This window comes from Camponotus vicinus, unplaced genomic scaffold, assembly GCF_025532165.1.
Source record: "Camponotus vicinus isolate PSW18456_S1 unplaced genomic scaffold, iyCamVici1.0 SCAF_13, whole genome shotgun sequence".
Taxonomy (NCBI): Eukaryota; Metazoa; Arthropoda; class Insecta; order Hymenoptera; family Formicidae; genus Camponotus; species Camponotus vicinus.
This window is the reverse complement of record NW_028141949.1, coordinates 10,002,019-10,012,537: the sequence shown is the minus strand read 5'-3', so window position 1 is coordinate 10,012,537 and position 10,519 is coordinate 10,002,019. Positions and strand designations below refer to the sequence as shown.

Here is a 10,519-nt window from a genome sequence, read left to right as displayed (position 1 = left end):
ACAATTAGTTCAGGTATGCGTTAAAAATAAGTTGTACATAATGTTTCACGCTGCATATACAATACTAGATTTAATATTTTATAACCACACATGCACAGACGAAAGTATATCAGACAGTATAACGACGATACCCCAACATGGAAAATCGTAAAAAGATAAAACGTTATAAAATAGTTTTATACAAGAACTACGAAAAATTATACGAGTACAACGTATCTCCACGCACATCTGCAATATGGGAAACTTGCCATAGCTCGACATTGTAATATTGAAAGTGAGTAAATGTCATAATCAACACATTATGAATTGTGCATTAATATGATTTTACTTTTTGTAAAACGGTTTCTTTGAAAATGAAAACAGTACAATAATAGCTTATCTATTATGACCCAGTAAGCAAAATGTGCACAATATGCCAACAGATTGGCAACAAATTCATTTACTAATCGTAAATTTGTCAAAATATTTTTTTCCCTAGAAGAATGGATATTTTTTTCATTCATTTTTTAAATAAATAGTATAATTGTTACATTATATTCAGCAATAATGTTATAGGATTGCAAATATTGTAAGTCGTAACACGTGTTGTTCGTGTAGGAAATAATTTTTGCACCGGAATAATGTCTCATTCATCAGTTCTTATATATCAATATATATATCATACTACTAATATATCAAAAAGTTAAGAAAATATTACATATGAACTTCCGCAATATTTTCCTCATTTCTGAAATACACTTTATTTACAACAATCGCTTAATTTTTATAACTGGGTTTACTCTACATTACAATTCTAAATTATATAATTCTTATACAGATATTACTGGAGTCCATGAAGGCATCAGAAATGCTGCTTGTAGAGACGATTGCAATAACACTGCCGAACAACTTGGGGATTGCAGCGGGAGATCTGATGCGAATGACATTACCATGCAGTATTTCCCATGTACGGCAAAGACAGCAAGAAATGAAGGAGATAATGACAACACAATTAACAGTAATAAATTTAACAGTAGTGACATAGGTTGCATCGACGATGAAAATGAAATAAATAACGAAGAAAGTATGGATAATAGAATAATGGATGACTGTGACGACAACGAAAGTGAAACGAGAAAAGAAGCAGCAAAAGATGACGAAGATAGTTATACTACCGGAAGCGATGTGGACAACGATGAATGTATTGAGGAGCAAACGAGTGAAGAAGACGATATCGCATTCGACGATACTGTATTATTTCCAGAGTCCAATTTGACAATACGAGACATAATGATAATAGTCGTCGCATTTTTGCTCCGATTTAAGCTGTCAAACGTTGCAAAATCTGCGCTTATAAACATGATAAAATTATTGGCCGGGCCAAAATTCGAAAAAATTAATATTTCCAAATACACTTTAGATAAAGCATTCGATCCACCAGACAGCAAAGTAGTTTATCACTATTTCTGCGACAAGTGTCATACCAAAATTCTATATTCGACGTCGAGAAAAAAATTTATAAAACAATCAATAACGTGTGATTCTTGTCAAAAAAAACATGTCATTGAGATCCAATAATTACTTCATGTCAATTGATGTAAGATATCAATTAGAAATGCTTTTTTCTCACGAAGCAACCAAAGTTAAGATATTCGATTTTATTTCATCAAAAAGTAATAGTCATACCAATAACTTAAATATTATAACAGATATTTACGACAGTGAAATTTATAGAAATATTTCGAAAGATGTTAATTTGATAGTAACATTCAATTTCAGTACTGATGGCGCCCCTTTAACTAAAAGTGGGAAACGAGGATTTTGGCCACTACAAATAATTTTAAATTGTTTACCACCTAAGAATAGATTTAAATACGTTCTTTTAGCCGACCTACTAATGTGCACTCACGAACCGAACAGTAAATTACTGGACTTGTATTTTTTAAAATTCAATGATCAAGTTTCTTACCTTTACAATAACGGTATTACTGTTCGTGGTCCTAATAATAAAAAAATTCTTGTAAAATTCTGCCCCTTAGCGTGTTCCGTTGATTCCGTCTGCCGTTCAATCATGCAAAATAGAGTGCAATTTAATGGAAGATATGGCTGTAGTTGGTGCTACCACCCCGGAGAATACGTCGCAAAAATACATGGAATAAGATATCCCATACGTGAACATGATCCACCTTTACGGACTGCTGACAGTCATCACAAGAATGTTCAACTTGTACGTGATTTAAAAAAAAGCAGTGAAATGGACGTACGAGGTGATATCTCAGTATCTCAAATTCCACAAATTGACATGGTTTGGTCATTTGCTTATGAATACATGCATGGTATTCTCTGTGGTGGTAAGCAAATACATTTGGAATCAGTGGACTGCTTCAGATTCTAAGTCGTGTTTTAAATTGAATAAAGCCGAGCGAGATACTATTAACCAACACTTGAGTTTAATAAAACCAACTCAAGATATTCATAGACTTCCGGAATCTTTGCATGATCGGGCAAAGTGGAAGGCATCAGCGGAAAAGTCATGGCTATTGTATTATAGTTTGCCATGCCTTAACGGCGTTTTAAATCAGGATGCATTTACGCACTATTCCTTACTTGTAAATAGTTTGTACGTATTGTTAAAAACTGAAATAACTGCAAATGAACTGAAACAGTGTGAATACGATTTATTGAAGTTTGTAGGTTATTTCGAAGTGTACTATGGACGACAAAAGATGACTTTTAATGTGCACACTTTATTGCATATAGTGCAGTCGGTAAAAAAACGGGTCCTTTGTGGTCGTCTTCTACATTTCTTTTTGAGAGTAATATATATAAATTAAAACAATGTATGAATGGTCCAAACGGAATTGACCAGCAAATGTCGAAAAAGTCCTTGGAAATATTGCACTTTCTAACGGATAATGTAGATTACTGTGATGTATCTGCCGTGCGTGACTACTGCACAAATTTATTTCAATATAAACATTTATCAAAATCCGATACGTATGATGACAACAATGTCGCTTTCATTGGCAAATGCTATAAAGTAAAATGCGATGATAAAATGTATAAAGCATATAAAAAATGCATTAGAGGCGTTGTATTTCACAGCCAGAAGTATCGCAAAGCGAGAAGGATGAACGATACAATGATTCAGTTACATTCAGGCGAATATGGTCAAATAATACACATCATTCTATTAAATAATAAATGTCACATGCAAATATCAAAAATTACAATTATTTCCAACAAACCGTTTAATGTGTCGTACATGGATAGGATAGAATCAGAAGATTATGTACACAGCTCAATAGTTTCCATAGGCGATGTCAAAAGTAAAGTTATTCACATAGATGTAGGATATTGTAGATATTTAAGCAAAACCTCCGAATATATTTGAAATTCAATGATAAATAAAACTTTGTAATAAATATAATTTTGTTTCTTCATTTATATACACACAGTCGAATATAATATTTATGACAAAAATTCGATTTAATTGCATTAAATACGATTTCATTTTCATCCGAAAAATCTTAGAATTTCAAATTAAAACAAATTACTGTTGCTTACACGAAAATTGGATTTTTATTGCATTAAAACCGATTTAGTTATTATCCCTGAAATCGGTGAATTTTGGATTAAACCGGATTACAATCAACTCAATTACTAAAAATTGGATATTATTATAACGAATTAAAATTGCATACTAGGCGGATTATTTTTCGCAACTTTGGCAACTTCTGACAACCCTTTAGCTTCTACTTATCCTTCTGACAATTTTTTTCCTACTTTCTCTCATGCTCCTCGATACCTATGCAAATTTTTAGCGGTGTCAATTGACAGTTTTTTTTGTCGGGAAATCTGCACGTTCCGTCGCCCGCCCACGCATTTAGCTTCCAGACTGCCTTCTGACGGTCGGGCTTTCACTTTGCCGATTGCAATCGAACCTTTTCCAGGTAAGATATTTCGTGGACAGAGGCATGTTGATCGCTCTGTAGCCAGCTCTTAGACTATTAAAGGTGTCAAGAGTAACGTTGTCGCGAGAACGATAACGTTTGACGATTATACGCGGTGTTTAAACGAAGAAATTGAAATGACGCGTCAGCAGTCGTGTATACGATCTAAACTGCACCAAGTATACACGATCTACGAGACGAAAATTGCTCTGAGTCCGTACGACGATAAGCGGTATATCGTACCCGAAACCACCGATACGTTACCGTGGGGACATTATAGAATACCATTGTAAATAAATGTATATTTTGTTTATTATTAATTGTATATTTTGTACATAACCATGTATATATTTTTATATTTTATACATTTTATATATTTTTATATTTTAATAAATTTTATATTTTTTATACACATATTTTATATATTTTAATAAATATTTATAATACATTATTTTTATGTATCCAAGAGTTGTATGATTTATCCATTCCCAACCATTTCACGTATACGTCATCACCCTTTTCTCGCAAAATTTTTTCCACGAGATATACGTCGGGATTAGTGACGTGTTGTAGTTCGTATTCGTAGAATCCTCCAGCGACGGAATCTCCACGCGAATCTTCGAGTATGAATGTCGCGGGATTAATTTCCTGCACCTCGACAATCTTAAAAACTTCGGTCGTCCAATTAGGTGTGAAACCTTTTTCAAAGATGGTCTTGTATTTGCTCACGCGAATCGTCTACCTTAAATTTTGTCGGAGCCGCAATTTTTACGTTGCTATACACCGTATTTAAAAGTTTTTCGGCGATCGCTGGAGTGACATCGACAGGTCTCATACCGATGGTGCGATGTTTTCGCGTATTGTACTCTGCAACGAGTCGAGAAAGCTCGTCCATTTGTAATTTCCGTTGAGCGTAAATATTTTCCACATATTGTTTTTCAAAGTACGGTTGAATCGATCCACGACCGAGGCTTTCATAACGGAATATGTCGAGTAATGATTAATGTTGTGTTTCTTCATGAGTTTCTGCACATTCGCGTTGTAAAATTCTTTTCCTCTGTCGGTTTGAAAATTTTTCGAACACCTTTTATCGTCTCCAATAATCTTTGCAATCGTTTCGGACATTTCGTTTCCGCTCTTACTCTTGAGCGGTACGGCCCACGCATACTTGCTCAACACAACGATAACTGTGAGTATATATTTATGACCCTTGTTGAGTCGAGAATACGAACGCATGTCGACCACGTCCGCCTGCCACAGATCGTCGTATCCGCGTACAATGACGCGTCTTCGTGGAAAATTTCTTCTCGCCGGAGCATGTAATTCCTCGACAAGTTGTCGCTTTTCGGAGGTGTTCTTCTTCTACTTTCGCACATTTGATCGAGGCATAATTAATATTGCGATATTAGTATGTCTCGTTTACTGTGTCGAGTCAGATGTTGCATATCTCAGCACATTCTTTATCTCATCCATCATTATTCGTAGCGCACGTGTGTTTCAAGCGCGATAATTTTTTGCTCAATTTCTCCCTGTCAATCTCTCAAAAGTTTATCCACGTATCGTTTGTTGACGGCGTCAGTATCAGTTTCCGGTTGCGCTACACGTTGAATCTTGCGCGACCTTGCGTCAAAGCCGGTAGTAGTCTGGCAGAGAGCGTTATCGCGAACGTAACTTCTCAATAATCCATTCCATTGATAGTACAAATTATTCGACGTTCCGAGCGATAATCCAAATTTATTAATCGACATTTCGGTACCGAGAACTTTGACCGAATGACACGTATCGTCGACACATAGTTTAATTTATAATAATGCCGGCCTCGCGAAGTTCTTCGATAATTGACTAGATTTCATTGTCGTGAGCATTGTTGCCGGCTCGACGCGAGGTGTTCAGCAATCGCAAACGATCTACCAATTCGTTGGGATTGTTACGTCCCCAGTTCCTCAGGACTGGTCTGGAAGTCTTACTTTCCCAGTTGGACGCAATTAATCTCTCAATTTGTTTTAGGGCAACCTGCTTGGCCGGCTATACCCTGGGACGCCGAGAGATTGAAGGTCTATTGTGCTTGGCAGAGAGGATTCTAGGTGGAGAGAGAATAAACGTTCATACTAAATTTTATAAGTTTATTTTGTTCAAAATATATTTTTTCTTTTACAAATTTGAATATCCTTTTATTCCTCCCTCGGGTAACCGTACGATTCTGGTAGAAAGTAAGAATATTCGATGCTTATGTTTGAGACGGGTCTTTCTGGGGAAGCTAGGGAAATATCTAAGGGCTCGAAGGGGTCTGGGTCTTCATATGTCACGGGGGAATAGCTAGGAGAACTATATAGGCCGTTTTCCTCGGGATAGTAGTTGTATAGGGGTACGGTATCAAGATGTTGGAATGTCCCTGAGATGGAAGCAGTCTCTGGATCCTGACTCCAATCCACTGAAGGTCCGGGGATGGATGCCTGGTCGGAGTTTAACGAGATGGTTGAACAGTTGCTCCTATCTTCGGTAATTCCCTCTACTAGATTGGCGGGAGAATATTGATTATGTGGGACTGGGATAATTTCGTGGCTTTCTTCCTCAATAGTGATTATGGGGATAGGTGACTGAGGTTCTAAGTCGATGATCTCGGGAACTGGTGCAATGATTTCATTCTCAAGAGTGATGATAGGGAAGAAGGTACGTCGCGTTTGCCTATTTCGTCTCACACGGCGTAGAATATTTCGACGGGTATCGAAGTTACCTTGTCTCACTCGGACCATCTATCGTTTAACTAATTATAAACCTATCTATTTAGTATTTGAGTCTTTGGTGATTTTGAAGTCACTTACTTTTGCGTAAAGTTGAATTTAAGAATACCCGATACCTGTTAATAAAAAAAAGAAAAAGGAATTCCATATAAATGTTCAATTTATAATTGTTATCCCGAGTATAGTCAGATAGATGTCCCCAAAGTTGATAGAAGTATAGACCGGCAGAAATAGAAAGATTAGGATAAAAAATTTTATTGTTGGTAACGTTGACTCCCGAAAATTACCGACCGTCGGTAATGTAGATTTCTGTTTTACCGACCGATGGTTAGCGTCACTTTCTGTTTTACCGACCGATGGTAAGTTATCGACTGATGGTAAGTTAGATTTCTGTTTTACCAACCGATGGTAAGTTATCGACTGATGGTAAGTTTTGATTGATGACTATTGGAAAAATTACCAACTGATGGTAAATTAGGATTATCGAGAATTTATTTGTTTGAAATGTTAATGTGTTATCTTGATTTCAAATAAATTCTTATTTTATTTTGATTCTCTGAAAATCGAAAGGGGATTCGAGGAAAAATTAGGAGTTTGGATACGCTGACAAGGTATCCACCTATCATACGGCTGGCTTAGTATTAACCTCGTAAGGTTAGGTTATAATTGCAAGTAGTGATAATGATTCAAATTGTTATAAACTAAGCCAGTGTATTGTCTCTAAGTCCTGGGATGTATCTCGTATTTTGAAATTAAGGCTAAATTCAATCCAAGATCAAAAGGTCAACTTCTATCATTGGGATAAATCCCTCAAGATAATTGCCTATTAATCAAAAACTGTATTTTCGCCTACTCAAACGTCGATTGACAGGAGGCCGCTTATTTTTTCTATTGCCTCACCAGCTCTAGGTTGAGAAACAACCTCTATCATGGGAATAAATTCCTCAAGATAATTATTTTTCCACCGAGCCAGACTTGGGTTCGACCTGCCGCTGCAATTTCGCACTCGCTCACTGTCTATCGCGTCGTCTTATCAAAGAGATAAGTCCCAGATAAATTTTCCAATTGGAAATGATATTTACTAAGTTGAATAACTGGATTAAGGAATACGGGTAATCAAAGGTAAGGTTCCCGAATTGTCGCGCACTGTTTCACTGAATTTAGTTGTTAGTAGAAATTAAAGGTTAGATTAATGACAAGTGGCCGGATATTTACCAGTGTCTGAAATGTCCTAGTGTGTGAAGGCTGCTTCCCTTCACTAGGCTGATGAGTGGATGCTGCTTCCTTCCGCTGGATACCGTCTACCTCAGTGACAGTTCGGGATGGAGGTTGCAGTCCAGGAGTTTGATTGAGAAACTCAATGTTCAATAGTCACTGAATTTATTAACTGAATACGCGTACAAAATCTCGGAGATATAAGTATTAACTGTGAAGATCGTTGGGCAAAGTGCCAAGTTAACACTGTGAAGATCGTTGGGCCAAATACCGGAGGTAGTTGAATGTTGAAAACGTTGGGCAAAATGCCAAGTTAACACTGTGAATATCGTTGGGCCAAATGCGAGGAGGACCGCTCTGCACGGGTTTATATAGTCGTCAGTCCCAGTTTTGCACACGGTCATAATAGTAGGAGATGCGCTTCTCCGTGGAGGGAGTCGAGCAGTGATTGGTTCCCTCCTCTGCTTCTGGCTGCGCGCGCCTCGAAAGATGCGTGCGCCTCGAGGGATGTGCCGCGTTGTCAACGGGTGATTGGTTTTCTCTGACGTGATTGTTGCGCAATGATTTGGGATTGGCTCCCGCTGACGTGACGGATGCGCGCGCCTCGGAAGATGCGCGCGCCTCGGCGTGGGCGGCGCGGTCGCTCATTGGTTCCCTTCTCCGGGCTGGTTGCGCGCGCCGCTGGCACGAGCGTGGGGAAGATGCGCGCGCTGCTGGGCGTTGCCGCAGGAATTGGGCGTAGTTTGGGCGTAGTTTAATTTGTAGATGGTGGGACTCTTCAGAATTGGAGTGGGGGTGACGGAGCGGTCAGTATAGAATCGGCTATACTGGTTATATTGTATTTTGACACATAAGTTTTATAATAATTATTAGACCATCAGAATTTCTTTGCAGTTTACATGCATATATTTTCTAATGTAGTTTTTTAAGCTCTAGCTGTAGAAATGTCAACGGAGTTTCTAGGATGCTCCGTTCGAAAGTTTATTTTTGTCTCTATGTATTATTATGGAAAATGCTTTTAAATATTGTTAATAAATTCTGACATCATAATTATTATAATTACAATTATTTTAACACATAAGTATTTATGCGGTGGGATATAAGTATATAAAGACTATAAATTATTTCAGTAAATGGTGCAACAATTTTTATTCTTTGCTTTTATTTTTAATATTTATATCTATTAGGTTCTTAAATAAAAATTATTGCATGTACTTAATATTAATGTTTAACAATAAGTTAATTATTTCGTTATGTTGCGCAATGTTCTCTTGAACGGATTTTTTGTGGATTAATATATAAATGGAAGTTATTGCATACGCTTAATAATAATAAATTCATTTGTTACTTAATGATAATTAATTATTTCATCATGTTGCGTAATGTTGTGCAATAGTATTCGAGCGGAATATTCCATAGTCTTAGTTTGGAATGTGATGATGACTCATAATATCGCATACGGAAAATTAGATTTAAAACTTCGTTTATAAAATTAGTAGTATTGGAGTTTTCATAATTATGTATACATGTGTCGGTCTGACTTTTTATGCTCCTTAAGGGAAAATTGTTATAAGATTTTTATTTATAGTATATTTCGAGTTAATCTGGAATCAATGATTTTTGATATAATTTAGGCCCCAAAATAACTAGATATACGTGTAGTCGGTGCTGAGACGTGTTCAAAAATATATATATATATGTATATAAAGTCTTTTGGTTTTTGATTTGTAAAATTTCTTGTGTATCAGGATTACATATTAATAAAGGAGGTATTCTCTTATATGTCGGTAAAGTTAGTATCATCGCTACCCCAGAGATGGCGCTGCCCTCTGTCGGTAATGTGGGTACGGGCAGTCTTCACTGTCGGTAAGATAGAAAATGACTTTATCCTCAGTCGGTAACGTCGGTAACTGTGTTATCATGGGTCGGTAATTTTCCTGTCGGTAACTTTTGCTCGGTCGGTAAGGTAGAAAACCTCCTTATCGACCGTCGGTAATTTTCCTGTCGGTAACTTTTGCTCGGTCGGTAAGGTAGAAAACTTCCTTATCGACCGTCGGTAATTTTTCTGTCGGTAATTTTTACTCGGTCGGTAAGGTAGAAAACTTCCTTATCGACCGTCGGTAATTTTTTCTGTCGGTAACTTTTACTCTGTCGGTAAAGTAGAAATTTATTTTATCGACTGTCGGTAACTTTTGTGTGGGTGATTTTGCCTATTGTCGGTAAAGTAGGTAATTTTTATGCGGATGATACTATATGTGGGCAAATACTTAAAATTATTTCTATCATTCCTAAGTGAGGTTATGTTATGTATAGCTAGTTTCTTAACAAAGAAAGATTATTTTCGGAGATATTGACAATATTATATCGCGGGGCGGAATGATATTGATGTACTATAAGTATTGGTGATATTACATTGCGCGGTGAGATTTTATAATAAGAAATATTGGTGATAATAGATGGCGTGATGGAATTTTAATTAACAACATTAATTATATTAACAATAATATGTTACGCGGTGGGATTAAGATTTATATGTTCGTCGGTGGAATTATAGTTTAAATATTATAGAGGCAAATTTTGCGTGTTTAAATAAAAATAAAAATTTTGTTGCGGGACGTAACACCATGTCGA

The 10,519-nt window shown here is 36.6% G+C and overlaps 1 pseudogene; it reads left to right on the top strand.

Moving 5' to 3' along the window:
* The first annotated feature begins 137 nt into the window (after positions 1 to 137).
* On the top strand, positions 138 to 1,839 carry LOC145964530 (uncharacterized; annotated as a pseudogene).
* The last annotated feature ends 8,680 nt before the right edge of the window (positions 1,840 to 10,519 follow it).